The 18,980-nt window shown below is 39.6% G+C and overlaps 1 non-coding gene across 1 annotated transcript; it reads left to right on the forward strand.

Annotated features, from left to right (window-relative positions):
* The first annotated feature begins 18,389 nt into the window (after positions 1–18,389).
* On the forward strand, positions 18,390–18,496 carry LOC138888842 (small nucleolar RNA R71). Its single transcript, XR_011406421.1, has one exon. It is a non-coding gene; the product is annotated as a small nucleolar RNA R71 (small nucleolar RNA).
* Positions 18,497–18,980: the final 484 nt, after the last annotated feature.

Consider the following 18,980-nt stretch of genomic DNA (forward strand, 5'->3'; position numbering starts at 1 on the left):
AACGTATCTTTCTTATTACATCATCATATACACGTGACATACACGCCTAATAGGCCAACATGATCATTTATAAATTCAAAACATAGGTCGACAAGGCCATACAATCTTTCACGTACATGTCTATAAGCCTCTAACAGTACATAAATGTCATAAAGGTTGGGATAGAGTCCCGCCATACCAAACAATACACGTCTAAATCATACTAACCAAACACGCAACTCCGAAGCAAATGGAGTGCAACAACATCTTCCGCTAAGCTGAAAGCCTACTTGGAGGGATCTCGACCTGTCTATCTGGATCCGCGGACATGAAACATAGCGTCCCCAGGCAAAAGGGACGTCAGTACAAAATAATGTATTGAGTATGTAAGGCAATATACTGAAAGCTGAAACTGAACTGATAATATAATAACTGCAAGAAGCTGGAAGTCAACGATAATCTGAAGATGTGCTTACCTGTTGATACTGACTCAGCTCTCTCAATATAGTAAGTAAAATAACTATCCGGCTCTATAAGGCTCGGTATACATATATATCTGCTCTGCCGTAGTAGGCTCGCTCATAAGTTCTCGGCCATACTAGGCTCTGTATCTCGACCAACTGGGCTCGCTCATAAGCGCTCGACCACAGTAGGCTCGGTATATATATAACTACTCTGCAGTAGTAGGCTCGCTCATAGGCACTCGACCATACTAGGCTTTGTATCTCGACCATCTGGGCTAGCTCATAAGTGCCCGACCACAGTAGGATCGATATATAACTTACCATCTGATCAGAGGTTGCCTCATAGGGGCCTGCCCATCGATTATAGCTCGATGGTAATGAAAATACTATAATACTGTATATATAGACTCTCTGCTCTCTTCACTGGAAGAAAGAAATACTCAATTGAATATGAAATCCCAATAATGAGAATATTGTAACTTACAAGGCTAGAAAAATATACGTAACTTGCAAGACTAGCAAAATATACGTAAATTCCGGGATATGAATTTTTCTTTATGACTCATTATAAAACTTCTGTAATGATGAGATCATGCCAAAATAAAGGAAGAGCTTAGCCTTAACATACCTGTTTTTGGAATCATTTGAACGAATCTGCTTCGGCAAAATATGGACGAAACTCTGCTTTGAAACTCTCAAATTTCAGAAACGAACTTGGTAGTAGCTCTTGAAATTGAAACATTGGCTAGCATTGAATTGGTGAACGAAAAAATGATTCTGCTTTTTGGTTGAAATCAGAATTGGCTAACACTTTGTAGCTCTTTCATGTTTTCGGTTTATTACAAAATGTAAAAGTCTACCTTTTCACATTTTTGTTGGTTCATGGCTGAATGCACTGGCTTTTTGATCTTGAAATAAGTGCTTACCCATTTTAAAAATGTCTTACAAGAGTCTTTATTTAGATAAGACTTGTGAATTAGTCCTTTAATCCTTGTATGACACATGTAAAGGTGACTAATGAGTCACCTTAAACATAAAGGGAGGGGCTGCCACGGTTCTTGCGGTGTGACTTCATAAATTTTTATCCACTTATTAGTTAACCGGGTAATGTTTCGTTACCCGATAATTAATCTATTACCCGCATAATGTAAAAATTATCACAAATTACTTAAAATTCTATTTATTTTCAAATTACTTCATATATACTTTATATATTATACTATCATGTACATATGGTATCTTGCATGGTACTAGTTTATAATTATCGGCTATTATTACTTGATCCGTATTTTATCCCAAATTGCCAAACATCAACAAAAATTCGTTTTCTTCGATTTTACATACCCTTTTACCTTCATGAGTTTACCCATCACTTGTTTGAAATAGCATAAACCTTATAACCTCCAAATAATATTTTGCTTGGATTGATGTCAACTACCTTACAACAAATTCAACGTACAATACTATATGGTGCAATATCGTCGTAACTTAATACCGCGAAGCGTAACATCACCGCAATATATATTACTGCAGAGCATAACATCGACGTAATACTGCAGGGCATAACAGGCGGGTTCAAGCATATAATTGGTTCAACAAAGAAATGCATATATCACTTCCAAGATTGAATAAAACTACTATTTCACTTTAAAAACACACGGGGCAAGTTCTAGACATCAAATTTAATGCACAGAATAACACAAAACCTCACACACACATGGCACATAACTCACTCAGCATCGGACTCATCACGACACTCTAGTCAATGTAGCTAAGCAAAGTTATGATTCAATTCTAAGGCATAACGAAATCACGAGTCAAAAACTAAGCCTAAAAGTCATAACTAAAGCACTCACTATTCTTAAGGCATAACGAAATCACGAGATATTGCTTCCAATTCAATTCATAGCACAAGGTTTCCTACTTCTAACAAAATATAAACTAACAACACCGTATTCAAACAAAACCTTGGAACAGAACTGCGACACAAAGGAAAACCAAGGGGGAATTGTTACATTACATACAAAAGAAAATCTTTTTCTTCTTTTCATTCGATTTTAATCCCTCAAGAAACTTGTCGATATGATATTCATCGTCGGCAAAAAATAAAATTTTTAAAATTTTAATGTTTTTTTAAATTTTTTTTCTCTATCACTAAAAAACACAACTAAAACTATTATACATACAACATACAAATATATCCCCCACCCCACACTTTAAGTTGTGGTATTTTCCCATGACACATAATTAAAAAGCCTAAGTTAGACGAAACTTCCCTGAACATAAAGTCGGGGTCTAAATCAAAGTCGGGATCCATTCTTTGCGCCCGAACTAGTGCACACATCCATGAAGACAACTTCTTCTCAGCCTTCTTGGGGTACACTCCACACTTATCTTTTTCACTCAATGGAGCCTTCTCTTTCACGCCCTTCACCTTACACTCAACACTTGCATCTAACTTCTCCATTTTCACCCCCATTTCTTCATCCATCTTGAAAGTCACTGTCTTCTCACCCACTCTCAGCATGAGCTTTCTCTCGTGTATATCTAATGTTGCTCTACCCGCTGCTAAGAATGGTCTTCCTAGGATTAGGGGTATCTCCTTATTCACCTCCATATTAACCACTGTAAAATTTATAGGAAATACGAACTCATCTATCAGCTTATTCTTCAGTTCCTTGTACAAAATTTATAGGAAATACTCCTCGGGTATCAAAATCGTTTTGTCTGCTAGCTACAAAGATATTGGTGCTGACCTTATCTCTCCAAGCTTATTTTTCAGTTCCTTGTAAATAGAAAATGTGTTAAATTAATTGAGGCACCTGAATCACAAAAAGATTTATAAAATTTAATAGTGCCTAAAGAGGATGGTATTGTAAAACTCCCTGGATCTCCATACTTTTGTGGGAGTTTGTTTTGCAAAATTGCACTGCAATGCTCTAGGAGTTTGACCACTAAGGTATCTTCTTTCTTCCTTTTCTTTTTAAGGATTTCCTTCAAGAATTTGGCATAAGCTGGCATTTGTGAGAGAACTTCTGTGAATGATAAATTTACATTAACCTGTCTCTCAAACTGCTTGTACAACTTTTCTGTATAAAGCTTTTGGGGGAAAGGTAGATCAGGCATGTGCTCGCTCACATCATGTTCCTCCCTTCTTGAAATGTCCTCCTTTTTTTCCTCAGCTACCTCATTGGCTTTCTTCTTCTTATCAACTTCAATTTTCAGCTGCTCCTTACTTTCTTTTTCAGGTACAACCTCTTTCTTGTCACGACCCAAACAGATGGGCTGCGACGGGCACCCGGTACCTTACTCAACCGAGTACCAACATAACATATCTTTTCTTATCATACTATCATAGATAACTGAGTCGTAGAAGCTGTTGTGAAGTAGGTAGAATACAACATGTAATGCCAACTTATACATAAGACATATGGGTCTCACCAAAATAACCATTCGTACACTGAACATAGGCCGATAAGGCCATACAATCATTTACGTACATGACATCTGTCTACAAACCTCTAAGGATACATAATTGTCATAAAGGCCAGGAGAGAGCCCCACCATATCAAACAATATACATCTAAATCATACTGACTAAACAAGCAACTCCGGAGCAAATGGAGTGCACCAACACCTTCTGTTAAGCTGATCGCCTACTTAGAGGACTCTCGACCTGTCTATCGAGACCTGCGGGCATGAAATGCAGAATCCCCGAGCAAAAGGGACGTCAGTATGAATAATGTACCAAGTATGTATGGCACATAAATAAGTACATAAAATACATGTAAGAAATATAGACTAAACGACTCAATCTGTAAGTCTAGATAACTTTGTAAATCATGAAATACTTATAATGGCATGCATATGCGTATGAATGTCATGTCGCGCATAGGTACATGTGTTCATAACATTATCAAGCCTCTGAGGGCATCTCATCATATCATCTCGGCCACTTTGGGCAAAATCATCAACGTCATACCAGCAGATCAGGTGGTGGTGCATATATAACACTGTAACCTTTCACCATATCCCACATACATATGTTTACTGTGAAAATGGTAATAACAATTAAATTTTATTTAGTGGTTCTAAAAATACATGATCTATTTTTATGCTAGTTGTAAGGCAGTTGATGCTATGTAAAAGACTAAGAAACAAAATAAGAGCTTAAGGATGAGGGGTTAATCAAACCGAATCGCTGTCAACCGGGGTCTCGAGCTTGCCTATTCGAGGGCCTCGAGGTCGAGTCTAAAGCTCGGCTGGGAGCTATCAAAGATGGTCGATGGGGAATAACAGTTATAAAAAAATCAAAGACGGCTCTTTATGGCCAATAATAAGCAATAAATGATGACCAATAAATAGAACACAATAGATATGAGCAATAAATAAGATAACGAAACCAAGGGAATGTGTTAGAGAGCAGAGAGAATGTTCTAAAATATTTATTATGGAGCAAAATAACCCTCCCAAATAACAAGGATCTCCTTTATATAGGAGGGGGAATCCCAACATAGTGCAAGTTCATTAATTACAAAGATATGGGGGTGGGACAGCTAGTTGACACCATGATTCGCGTCTAAACTTAGCTTACTAGACCTCATCAGCCCTAGTTGTGCGCCTTGGGAACTCCCCACCTTTCCATAATAGCCATTGGTCTGTGTTGCCCCGAGGTCAAGCGTCGGTAGCCCTCGAGGGTGAGCCTCGACCCTAGTCTCAAACCTTGTGAAATATGCTTACGAGCCATCATAATGACGGAAAACTGGATCCTCCGATTTTACCGTACACAGATAGTCCCCGCGTTTCTTAGAGTGAAAGTGATAAAAAATGACCTTGAGCTCCTGCACTTTCGGTATTCCCGTAATGACGGCAATCATAAGGTACCAAGAGACGACGTACACACAGCCCCTGAAGCCTTCACATTAATTACGGCGGTTGGCTGTCCCTTGGCATCCTTCAATGTGCATGCCAGGCCTCTATAAATACTTCTCTTCTAGTTCCTTACAACTCACTGCACCACCAATCCTCCCAAAAAGGTTCTTTCATCCTTTACTTTTGTTCTTTATTAGAAACTCAACTCCCTTTTCTCTTCCAGAATCTTTTAGGAATGGCAAAAACGTCCGCCTCTACTTCTCATGAGAGTGTGACCTCCTCCTCTTCACTTATATCTAAAGGCAAAATGTCAATTCCTCTTTTTGCTGAGGAATGTGTTCCGAAATGTTTTGCAACGGCTTCCGATTTCAAGGACGAGAGACCTTCTTCAAAACCTGGGCGTCACGAGCTCGTATCTTAATATATTAGATTGGTATCAGACGTCGAAATGGTGAGGACTGATTGCCATTGGGGGGATGCGGTGCTTGGGGAGGTCCCTTCTTAGGAGGAGGATGTAACAACATATAAAGCCGGTTTTCTTAGTGTGTATACTTACCCATTTACCCTTGGGCTGGTGGTGTAATCCTTGCCTCCGATTGACCCCATTATTCTCGACTTTTTCCAACGGTACCAAGTGACCCTCGGCGAAATTCAACCTTTATTCTAGCAAACTATCTACATGATCAAGTACTATGTGAGCACGATTGAGGAGATGCCTTTAACCCTCGATCACCTGATCAGGATGTACAACCCCTGTCTCTTCCGCGGGGGTCTGATTAAGCTCCACTGCCGAGCTCCGAGGGCCCTATTTGCTTGTATCGAAGAAGTTGGGAATAGAGGTTAGATGAGCCGCTTTGTCCGAGTAAGGACTTCGGACCTGATCCTGACATAAATGATGTCATTCCCCGAAAGGTGGAATATAGAACATAAGTAGATACATTATCTAGCATTTCCTTGCATCTTTTTAGGTACACCTTTCCATGCGCTTAATTTTTTCGGCTGGTGCAGCCCTGGCAAATTATCCTGGCGCGGTCACGAACCTCTTTGGTTGGGTCGACCGAATGGACTCGATTTCTCATATGCCTAGCGAGTGTGGCGTGACCTATCTCGAACTCGATGGGAAGCTAAGGATCATGGTGAACTTTCACCCATGTTGTAGTCGTACTTTTTAACCTGCATTCTTACTAATAATGATCCCACTCCTTGTGCTTACCTCTTTTATTCGTGCATGTCTGGGGGAGATTCCCTTGATGAAGGGAACATCACTCGGTGAAGAGAGTACTTTGGGATCCGATAAAGGGAAGAAATGGCAGGGGGAGTCGTCGAATGATCCTTCAGAATCCAAGAGGTTCAAGGTGGAAGAAACTAGGGCCGACTCGGTTTCCCCAACTTCGGGAACAACTGGAAGTCCCCGAGTTGAAGGCGAGGGGGGAAATAATTTCTTGTTACTCATACGGTACCTTTTTAACTTCCCTAACTATTATACAAATATATATCAAGTATTACAATGTTATTACTGGGAGGATGAATTCCCCATGTTGGGGTTCCCTGTGTTTATCTTGCACTGATCTGCTGATTTGTCTTTATCCTCTCGTCTAGCTATAACTAGAATTTTCCTGAATCAACTACTAACTACTCGTTGGTCCATTCTCATATGAATACTCTGTGTAATCTTTCTTGGGTTATTTCCTATGTCTTAACTTACCTTTCGCACTGGCTACTTATTTATCCATAAAATCCCGAGCATGAACCCTTACTTCCTTTACTTGACGTCGTGTTTGCATATGCTCTGGAATCGTAGCATATATGTAGGCTTTGAATAAGTGCAATCTCGTCCCTTTTTCATTTTATCACATTCTTCCTTTACCTTTCTATAATTACTAGAACCACTAAATTCTGACTTAATGTCATATACTACATATTTCCCTCGTTAGGGGAGTATTAATATTTAGCGCTACGATGATCGGCCTATAGATGTTTTACCTTTTCATCTTTGGTGTCTTCTCACATTAGAGATGACCCTTACTTGCCTGGCGGTAATTCTTATGTGCCAATGATAACAAATTCCTTACTCGTGAAGGTGACACTTAGTGTATCTGGCAAATATATTCCCTTAAGCTTAACTTTGCTCACATTGCTTGCTTTAGGGAAGTGTCTTCCTGAATGACCATTCTCTGAATTTCTCATAAGTCTTCTTCTGTTGTCCATTGTAATATCGCCGAAATGCAATATGAAATTCTCATGATGCTGACCATTGTCAAATCTCTTAGTCCCTAATTCATATTTAGTTTATCTTGTTAGCCAGCCTATACCGATTTCTATTGTTCTAGGGTCTAACTTTTCCTCCGGGTAATCACGTTAGAATCACGAAATTATTTCTCGAAATGAGGATATGATTTTATGGCCTATACTCTTTTGTTGTCTCAAGGCCTATCACCTCTTGTTTCTTCCTTCACCAGACTATAGACTTTGTAATACTGTTATTGTTTCTACCATTGTCATCCATGTATCACACCATATTCATAATGCTTCCTTATCTCTCTCCTTATTTCCCTACTAATATTTCTGCCTATCACTTTCTTTTGAAAACTTCAATAGGACATTCTTTTCTTTTTAGCTCCTCTTGCTCCATTCCTTGGTTCTTCGGTTTGCCAAGTATTTTTGCTCTACTAGCGATGGAAGCCATACAAAGGTAATATTTATCCCTTCAAGGCTTCTAGTGCCTATCTTTGTAGCACTCATATCTCGATGTACTATTATAGAGTGCACCATCCCGGTGTCTCACAAGGAGATCCACTACCATGTTTGTGCTATCCTTCGGAAATTTCAACTAACACAAACAATTCATCCACCATTTTGGCTCACTCAGACACCGACCGGATCGTGGTATTATGGCCTTCTCTTAAACCGTACTGGTTAGCTCCCATAGAGCATAAATCCGATCGGTGTGGTCAACTATACATACCTCTGTTACTATTGAAGGTAACTCAAAATGCTTATATCTCTCTTCTTGAATGGTAAATAAGGATAATCTTTATTAACAGGGCGCCTTGTACTCTTCTTTAGCTTGAATCTTTTGCTTGTTGAACTTGTATTTATCTTCTGAATCTCTCATTGTTTTTCATCATTAAGTTGGATAGCTATTCTTGCCTCAAGGTTCCTCATCAAAAGGCTTACACTTTTTAGTATGCATATGATCTGCTGAGGACCTCACATTTACTTATCATAAGCATGATGCAAAGTCGAGTTCCTCTGACTCAATCTTCCATAGCCATGTCTTTTACCAACCGTATTTGTGGATGTTGGCATCATCATATTATGAATAAGATAGAGGTTAGGAAATTGATTTCTTACAACTGAGCTCTACCACACGATCTAGAGTAAGAAGAAAGAGTGACAGTCCTAAAAGCCCTGTAGCCTCCTACTTATAAGTGTGGTGCACGACACACCCATATATAAGACTCTACCAGACATGGCTTGTAGACTCCCTAGAAGAGAACTATTCTGACACCACTTTTGTCATGACCCAAATTGATGGGCCGCGACGGGCACCTGGTACCTTACTCAATCGAGTACCAACATAACATATCTTTTCTTATCATTATATCATAGAAAGTTGAGTCGTAGAGGCTGTCATGAAGTAGGTAGAATACAACACGTAATGCCAACTTATACATAAGATCTATCTTAGATCTATACTTATTACGAACCTCTTAAGTGTTTTCTTGAAGGTTCTTCGATTTTCTTTTAAAAGGACTTTTCATTTTTCATTGATTAAGGTTTCTCTTAACTTCTTTAAAAGATATCTTCTCTTATTTTTGGTGTTGTTTTACGATTTTACTATTTTCAAACAACTTGTTATGCTTTCCTTCTACTTGATTCAGCATGTTGAAAACCCTGATTCCTCTTTGGTCTCATCCGAGTTCTGAAATTGTTTGTTTAAATTAAGTTCTTTGTTTTTGACTTTCTTTTACTTGTTTGACTTACCTGATTTGATTTCTTATCATCTCTTAAACTCGACTACTATCAAAGCCCTAATTTATTAAAAGTGTTTTCCTCACTTGTTACTGTGAGACCTTTACTTGCTTCTAACCCTCTTACCTGTTATTGTGTTCTTCTTCACTGTTGATTCTATGTGACTACTTGACTACTGTGCTTTGAATATTTTTATTACTACTGAATCCCAACTTACCTCTACTGCTACTGTATGTTTGTGTTGCCTTTTTTTGTCAACATATTTGACCTTGCATGCCTGTTCATTCATTGCTATTTAGATGTTGAGGTGCATAATCATGACACTTTCTTGATTGATTCTTACTCCCTCAATCTTACGACTGATTGCAAAGGGTTCCCTTATAAACCCTAATTTTTTACTCATTGGTTTAAAATTAATTGATCCCTTTCCTTTACTGTGATGTTTGATCTTACTGAATCCTCTCCCAAAACTTAGCATATTTTGTACTTAGACTTTAATATTTACTTCATGCTTTTACTACCCACTTATATGGAAATAATCAATTTGTCCCAAACTAATTTCTTTCCTTAATTAAACCCGTTAGTATCCGTTTAAGCAGTGATTCCTTAATTAAATGGAATCACTTATGTTAATTGATTCTGATTGTAATTATTTCCATGTCTGTGTTAAGACTTTACTTATTATATTATTTTTCACTCGGTTTCAAAACTATAAATACCCTCACTCTCTTCTTTCAAAGAGATGAACAATTTTGAGTCCCGAACATACACTTACACTCAAAAAAACTCTCTTTCTTTACTACTACTTGTGCTACTACTTTGTCTAGCCGGCTGAAAGCCAAGGCTAGACTGTGGAATCTTGCTTACTTTTCCTTTCTACACTTTGCTTCTCTACTGGTATGTCCTAGTTAATTTTTTAACGCCACAACAACAACATTTTTCTTTGATTGTTCCAATTTCTTTCATTCTTCTCTACTCCTTCTTATGTTTCTGCAGTTAAGTTATATTACTAGCATGTTGTAATATATTCTCTTCCCCTTTAAATTAATTCTTCCTTATGTGCGTACTCTGTCAGTCATTTGTTATGTGTTTGCTTACTTAGGAATCCCAAACCCCCATATCCCCTCTATGTGTTTGTGTTTTCAGGCTAGTTTGTGGGTATGCCAGCATCAGCTATTCCTGTGCATGACCAAACCTGACCCCTACCGGGGTCATATGCTTCATATAATTTATTCCCAAAACCCCTTGACCCCTTTGTGTGACTATTGATTCTGTGTGTTTGAGTTTTGTTCATTAACCCAACTAATTTTAAACACTTCTGCTACTAATTACTTTCAAAATGGACTTGTCAGTCCGGTTTTAAACAAACTCTTTTTTAACTATGTTTTGCACTTTCACTATATTCCTAGAATTCAGGTTCTGCCCCTCTGAACTTGGACACTTGAGCTCCCTCTGAGCTTGGACACACAAGGGCTGGCCCTTCCACACTCTCGTTTCTGTCTGGTTATGCAAACCTTGGTGTGAGCACTGCTGGGATCCCATGAGGTCCTTAGGGAACTTTGACACACCTATGCATGAGAAAGGCTTTGAAACATCATTGGCATTGAGGTGGTTTATTCCATAACTCAGAGAGGAAGTCAGAATCAGGCTTCCTATGGTAGTAACTTCTTATTTTGCACCTTTTCTGATGTAATTCAATCATTTGGTCTGTAATAATTTGTAACAAATATTGGGTTGGCTAGTGGAAAGGGATAGGGTGATTATGCATGCTTTAGCGATTAGAAGGGTAGATAACATGTCTATGGGGTGTATCTCGATATGATCTGTTAGAGAACATGCATATAGGATCTGCTTTGGTTTAATGAAATTCTGCATGCTTTCCTTTCACACAAATAGAAATCATACCTATAGGATTAAAAGTCAATTTTTATAGAAATTATGCCTATAGGAATTTCGCTTTGATCAAATAAATCCTGCCTACTTCACTTCGTGTTCAATTAGATATCATGCCTATAAGACCAAATCAGCCTTTAATACTTAGATACAATGTCTATAGGAATTAAAATCAGCTATAATAGAGATCATGCCTATAACATCTAAAACCAGCTTAGTTAAAAATCAGTTTGACTCATGTCCGTCTGAATCATATTAATAACCTACTCCTCTTAATTAGTACGATTAGAAAGAATGCCTATAGGATCCAAATCGCTCATTTAAAAATTAATCACTGTCTTACTTTACTCTTAATCAGCGATAGATATCATGCTTATAAGGCATCACCATTACACGCCTAGGCAAGCTTTAGATAATAATGATAAAACTAAATCTGCCTTTTTAATTAGAAATTGCTACAACCAGTAGGCAGGCCTGGTTCAGACTTCTTATCCGAGTTATGTAATAAATTTGGTCTGCTTCAACACTTTAAACACCCTGACTTTGTACTTTAAATTCTGACCCTAACTGTGTTGAAGTCATGCTATTTATATGCTCTATTTGCGGAGGTGTACATAAGCCTTTAAATTGTTTATATGTTTCCCCTAAAAATGCAGTCCTACATGTTTTGTGTGCCGCTCTAGACTTTTACCTTTAAACTTAAGATTCAACTTAAAATCCTCCCTCTTATAGGAATAGTAGTCCTAAATCCTTCCGGGACTGATAGGAATGGGACGGGTGATAGCATGCAATAGAGGTCGAGACCAGTCCGCGCTTTAATACCTTAATGGGGTGGGAAGGGTAGATATGGATATGATGACCGGTGCGCTAATATCGCGTGTATCCCCTCTTCTGAGGAGTGTCATACCGGGTATTGCATTGATGTGATCCATATTATAAACAAACCTAGGACCCCCATCCCTCCTTTTTACATTCTCAAGTATGTTTAAACTATAACTCCTTTTCAAAATTCATCGTTTAATAGTCATTTTCAAACCCGTATGTGTTCAAACCTAAATCTCCTAGTATTTGAGCCTATACTTGTCTATTTGTTAATTGTACAAAATTCACAAAACTATCTGGCCGGGAACCACACTAGTGGATCCTGAGGGGTGCCTAACACCTTCCCTTTAGGATAATCTCAAGCCCTTACCCTATCTCTGGTTATCCAACAAACTTAGAAATGAACCCTGTAGGTGTCCTAATGCAGCTTAAATCATTAGGTGGCAACTCTTCAAATATGAACCCAATTCCCAAAAGGAATGAGTTGTCCCATACCCAAATGGCATAAACCCGATTTTCCGATGTGAAGAGGGAAAAGGGGACACGATAACATGGCAACTCTACTGGGGATTTTAGGCTTTTAACATTTCAGATTATTTTGTGAATTTGTACCCCCTTATCTGCAATCACTTGTTTAAATTTCCTTAAGCATTTAATTCCTTCTTCAATTACGAAACTGACATGTCTTCTTTGTTTCTTTCCTTTATTGCCGCTTTAAATTATGAAATTGTTGTATTTATCGCTTTCCTAACGTGCAAATACATTCTAACATGCTTTTAGTTATTGCATAATCATGCTCAACATCATACTCCACTCGTGCCAAACAAATACTATAGCAACGCTTTTAATGAGTGGTTGCGCTCTTTCTATATCATTACCCCCTAAATTCGGAAAGGCATATTTGCAGTAAAATTAGTCGATCAGTGGAGCAGTCGATAGTTCCGTGCCATCCCCCCTTGAGTTGTCCGCTCAAGGGTACCAGTCAAAACCCCATAGAAACTTACTCTGTTTAAGTTGTGCATGCATCATGGTCAAACCTAGCCGGGTGAGTTATGTTGTCCGCATAATGATCCTTTAAGATAGCCTTGTCCAGAAGTCCACCGCGTTTCCCTAAAGCGAAATGAACGTCGTCACGTTCTGTACATTTATGTGGAGAACTAAATGCTTCATGCTAATTGTTGATATTAAATAGTCGAGTCTGGTGGGGGTAAGGGCCTAATCTTGTTTACCTTGCAGAAATATGAAGAACGAGGTCCCCAGCTTCGGTATGGTTAGCACACCCTCACTATTGCTAGACTTGTGGAGGAATCTTTCGTCAAATGACCAAATCAATGAATGAAAAGAGAGGGCCGCCAAATCCAGCAAAAAGCTGAAATATTTGGAATACAGCCTGTTGGAATTGGAAGGAAAGGTGAGGAAGAGAGTCGCCGATTGCCAAGACGCTGAGGGAAATGAAGGAGAACATTTGGCAAAGGCATTTTTACTGGTGAACCTACGTGAACTGGAGGATTTGATAAACGAGAACATTCAACCTGAGGAAGGTCCTTCTTGGACCAAATAGATAGGAGTTTACCTTTTCGCTTTATAAATGTAATAAGGCCAATGGCCATTAGTGACTTTTATTTTCCTGTTTATTTAGTGTCAATTTGGGATTCGTCTTATTTTTTACCAATAAAATGAGGCATTTAGCATTCTAAGTTCTCCAAAATAATTTTTCGCTAGGCCTACCTCGAGCACAAAGAGGTTCCCAGATTAGGACACGTTTTACATTCTGCACTATGTGTTTAAATACCGCAATGATTTTATAATCCGCACTAATTTGATTCCCTTTTGTTTTATTTTCTATTTTATTATTCCCCTCCCCAAAGGTTAGTTCGTGCACTCTGGCATCATCATCTTATTCTACGAGATCCAGGGGCCCTCCACCCACTCCTCCTCTTAGTCCTATCAGAAACAAGAACACAAGCAAAATGGAAGATCTGAACAACATTATGAAGGAGAATCCAACTGAATGGGTAGAGGCTACTAATGGCCATGGTACTCAGGTTCCTTAGAAGAGTGTATCCCAACTTGAACCGAAGCTGCTGAAATTCCAAGAAGAGCTCGATCAGGTTCGGAATCTGGCAAACCAGTCATTTTCCCTCAACACCACAGATATCAACTTCCCCAAAACTCAGAACCCTACACTTCCTCAAAATATCCCAATGCAACAGAATCATCATTCTCCTCACCATTACACCATTCCACCAAAAACTCAATGCAACACCTGCCATATCCCAAACAACAATCCACTACTCATCCGAAAGCCTCAAAACTCCACAAATGACCATTTTCACACCCACACACTAGGCAACCATAACACCCTCATCTATATGGAGACCATGACACACTCTACCCAACCTATCCCAGGCACACCTGAGTCTGATGAAAAGGATCCGCTTATCAGAAGCCCGACTGAGAAACTTAAGAAATTGACTAGCCGAATTCAGGGCGTTGAAGGAACTAAAGGAATCGATGGGCTGAACTATGAGTATCTTTGCATACAACCTGATGTCGAACTGCCCGAGGGGTACAAACCTCCCAAGTTCGAAATGTTTGATGGTACGGGTGATCCAAGGGTCCATCTGAGGACATACTGCGAAAAGATGGTTGGAGTACGGAAAGATGAGAGAATCCGCATGAAGATATTCATGAGGAATTTGAAAGAAGATGCATTATCTTGGTACATCAGCCAAGATCCAAAGAAGTGGTCAAGTTGGGTAGGCATGGCGTCCGACTTCATAGACAGGTTCAGGTTTAATACAGAGAATGCGCTAGATGTATTCAATATTCAAAATCTAAAGAAGAAGCCCGCATAGACGTTTCGCGAGTATGCCACTCGCTGGAGGTCCAAAGCTGCCAAGGTCAGACCTGCTTTACAAGAAGAACATATGAACAAGTTCTTTGTCCGGGATCAGGACCCGTAGTATTATGAACGCCTAATGATGATCGAGAACCACAAATTATCCGACATTATCAAAATGGGTGAGAGAATTAAATAAGGTATCAAAAGCGGCATGGTTACAAACTTCTAGGCCTTGCAAGCTACAAATAAGGCCTTACAATCTGGTGCTGTGTCCAAGAAAAGGGACGTAAGGGTCGTGATGGTTGCACAAAGGACCAAATCTCCCATCAAATACCAAACTTACCTAACACCTCTACTCAAATATCAGCCAACTCCGAACTACCAAGCACCCTCACCCTCATACCAAGCTCCACCACCAACTTATCAGTCACCTCTACCTCCTACATATCAACCTACTTCACTCAGATACTTCCAACCCGCTCATGTCTACCAAACCTATAATTCTCAATCATCCCACTATCAATCACCTCCTGCATGCCAAAAATTCCCTAGGTATCGGCCAAATTTTGATCGCAGACCTCCAAAACAATATACAGCCATTACTGAACCCATTGACCAATTGTATGATAGACTCAAAGTTGCTGGTTATGTCACCCCCATCCCTGCTGCAACCCTAGAGAATCCTTCTCAGTGGGTTAAACCAAACAAATCCTGTGCATACCACTCTAGCATGAAAGTGCACACCATCGATGAATGTCGTTCTTTGCAAGACAAGATCCAGTCCTTGATTGATAACAATATTATTGTGGCAAAGGAACCCACTCAAAATGTCCGAAACAACCCTCTACAGAACCATAAGGGTGTGGGTATCCACATGATTGAAATAGAAGATGATTTGGAGCCCGAGGGATCAATCGGGTTAATCGCAGAAGGCGATGATCCAAAGAAGCCAATAGTTACTCTCAATCCAATCATAGTCCAGATTCAACCATTTGAGGACGCTAAGGTGAATATGTCTGTGCCACTTGAGTTTGAAGCAAATTCATCTGCAAAGGCACCGGCGCCAATTGAGGTCGAATACGTGTCTCTAGCAAATGCACCCGCACCATTTGAGATTGCAGTTTTTCCACCCAAGGCACATGCTCCGTTTGTAGTGAGGATAGTAATGCCAATCCTAGTGGTAATGTCGACCATGACACTATTCCATACAAAGGCTGTACCCTGAGACTATACAGCCGAGGCAAGGAGGAAAGGCAAGTCAGGTTCGAAGAGACTGTTGCAGCACAGGGTATGACAAGAACTGGTAGAGTCTATACCCCTGAATATCTAGCTGAATCGAGCAAGCAGGCCTCAAATCGGCCACCCATCATTGAGACGGGTCCATATGACCTCTGGAGGAAAATACAGGCCAAGGGTATTCGGCCATCGACCAATTAAATAAGACGCCGACACAAATATCCATTCTCTCTTTGCTGCAGAATTCTGAGGCACACAAGAATGCTCTGTTAAAGGTGTTGAGTGAAGCATACATACCAAGCAATATCATAGGCGGGGAAATGGCTAACATGGTAGGAGAAGTGGTGGAGAGCCATAAGATCACCTTTCATAAGGACAAGCTGCTACCTGAAGGGTTGGGGCACAATAAAGCACTACACATCACCGTACAATGCAAAGACTATTTCATCACCAAAATCCTAATTGATGGAGGTTCCATTCTCGACATTTGTCCATTGGTAACGCTCAAGAACTGAGTAAAGGGATAATAGTCCGTCGAAGGCTTTCACACTGATTGCTCCATCTTTTGTCTCGTGCAGTCCTTTGCCAGAATAGCCATGAATGTTTGATGTCGACTTCCAGGTGATAGATGTGCCAGCATCTTACAACTTACTATTAGGAAGGCCATGGATTCATGTTGCTGGGGCAGTAGCATCAACACTGCATCAGGCCGTAAAGTTCGAATGGAATCACTAATAAGTGATCATTCATGGCGACGGTAGCAACCCTATATAAAGTTGCCAGACCATTTCGGTGATCGAGGGGAGAAGGAAGCTGGGTGGAGAGACTTACCAACACATCAAACGGGTCAATGCTATTGACAAAGACAAATGGTGCGATAACAACATCAAGAGTATAATGAATTGGAGTGGGTACGAACTTGGCAAGGGGATCGGCAAGAACCTCCAAGGAATCGTTAAGCCCGTAAAACTCAAGAAACATGGCATTACTTTCAGTCTGGGATATGAATATACCTGGGTCAACAATTGGTCGCCGCCATGGCGCGGTCCTTACTATCCACTAGAGAAGCCAATACCACGTCTGGAGCAAACTTTCCAACATGGCGACATTGTTTATGGGTTAGATGAAGAAGAAGCACTGGTAGCGGTGAAGAACTTGATCCAAGAGGACAACGTCATGGACTGTTGTGTTGTTCTCAAGGAGGAGGGGAAGGAAGGCCCTTCCATACAGGCTGTAAGCAGATGGGCATGCCTCAATAACTGGTCAATCAGGACAACTAGAGTCTGATGAGCCTCGGGGTAACAAGGCTAAAACAAGCATTGTCCATTGTTTTTAATAAATGATTTTCTTTTTGCATTTTTCAATTCCCGCAACAAGATCTTCAATGTTCAAAACAGTTATGCAATTTATCAAAGCATTTTGACTTTTCTTATGAATCAACACTCATTATCGTTTTCTCTTATTACTTTACATATACAGCATTACTATTACTTGTCTTGATGAACCAATGACTGTGACATGCAATGAGACAATGCAACAAATGGACATGGATTCGGAAGAAGATGACATACCTGACGAGATTATAAACAAACCTAGGACCCCCTACCCTGCTTTTTACATTCTCAAATATGTGTAAACTATAACTCCTTTTCAAAATTCATCTTTTAATAGTTGTTTTCAAACCCTTATGTGTTGAAACCTAAATATCCTACTATTTGAGCCTATACTTTTCTATTTTCTAATTGTACAAAATTCACAAAACTGTCTGGCCGGGAACCACACTAGTGGATCTTGAGGGGTGCCTAACACCTTCCCCTTAGGATAATCTCAAGCCCTTACCCTATTTCTGGTTATCAAACAAACTTAGAAATAAACCCTATAGGTGTCCTAATGTACCTTAAATCATTAGGTGACGACTCTTCAAATTCAAACCCAATTCCCAAAAGGAATGACTTGTCCCATACCCAAATATCATAAACCCGATTTTCCGATGTTAAGAGGGAAAAAGGGGGCACGACAACATGCTGCGTGAGGCTTATTATGTATCGAGGCTAAGTTTAGACTCCCTATTTCTTTGGCCACGATATCAAGTTGTACCTGCACATATGTGTTAGCATCAACTTGGTGAACACTAGCTGATCTTCTTCTTTCAGCAATCTCAGAGGGCCACTGATTTGCGTCCTCAGACAACTTATCTTGAATTGTGAGTCTTTATCAATGGGCCTCTTGCTACATCTCTCAATGTTCTTGGTGAGGCTGATGTCAATCCATCCCAAAAATCCTGGAGTTGCATCATGAGTTCAATTCCGCTATGTTGACACCTTTGAACTAATTCATTAAACCTCTCACATGCTTCAAACACAGTTTCAATATCTTTCTGGCAGAAGTTATGGATTTCTCTTCTAAACTTGCCCGTATTAGCTGAGGAGAAATACTTATTAAGAAATTTTCTAGTGATCTCCTCCAATGTTCTAATTGATCTTTGGGGCAAGTTTCGAAGCCGCTGCTTTGCATCATCTTTGAGTGTGAAGGGGGAATGTCCTTAAATAAAATACATTTTGTAACACACCATCGTGTTGAAATGTGTTCATAATATCCTTGAAGTCCATTAGATGGTTGTTTGGATCTTTGTTTGGCTTTTCTCTGAAGACACAACAGTTCTGAACGGTTTGGAGCAACCCTTGCTTCAACTTGATTCGTGAAGGAAAGGTAATGTCATGGACCTCTAAGTTAGAGTAACTGAGTGAGTTGTGAATAATGTGTGGTACTTGTGAGTCAAATCTTGAGGGAAGGATGTTTCACTATTGTGCTTAATCTATTATAAATATTCTTGGTGCAATGAGTTAGGAGAATTGCTTAAAAAGGTTGTGCCAATATAAAGTGCAGTTTGATTG

Source organism: Nicotiana sylvestris, chromosome 3, assembly GCF_000393655.2.
Source record: "Nicotiana sylvestris chromosome 3, ASM39365v2, whole genome shotgun sequence".
Lineage (NCBI taxonomy): Eukaryota > Viridiplantae > Streptophyta > Magnoliopsida > Solanales > Solanaceae > Nicotiana > Nicotiana sylvestris.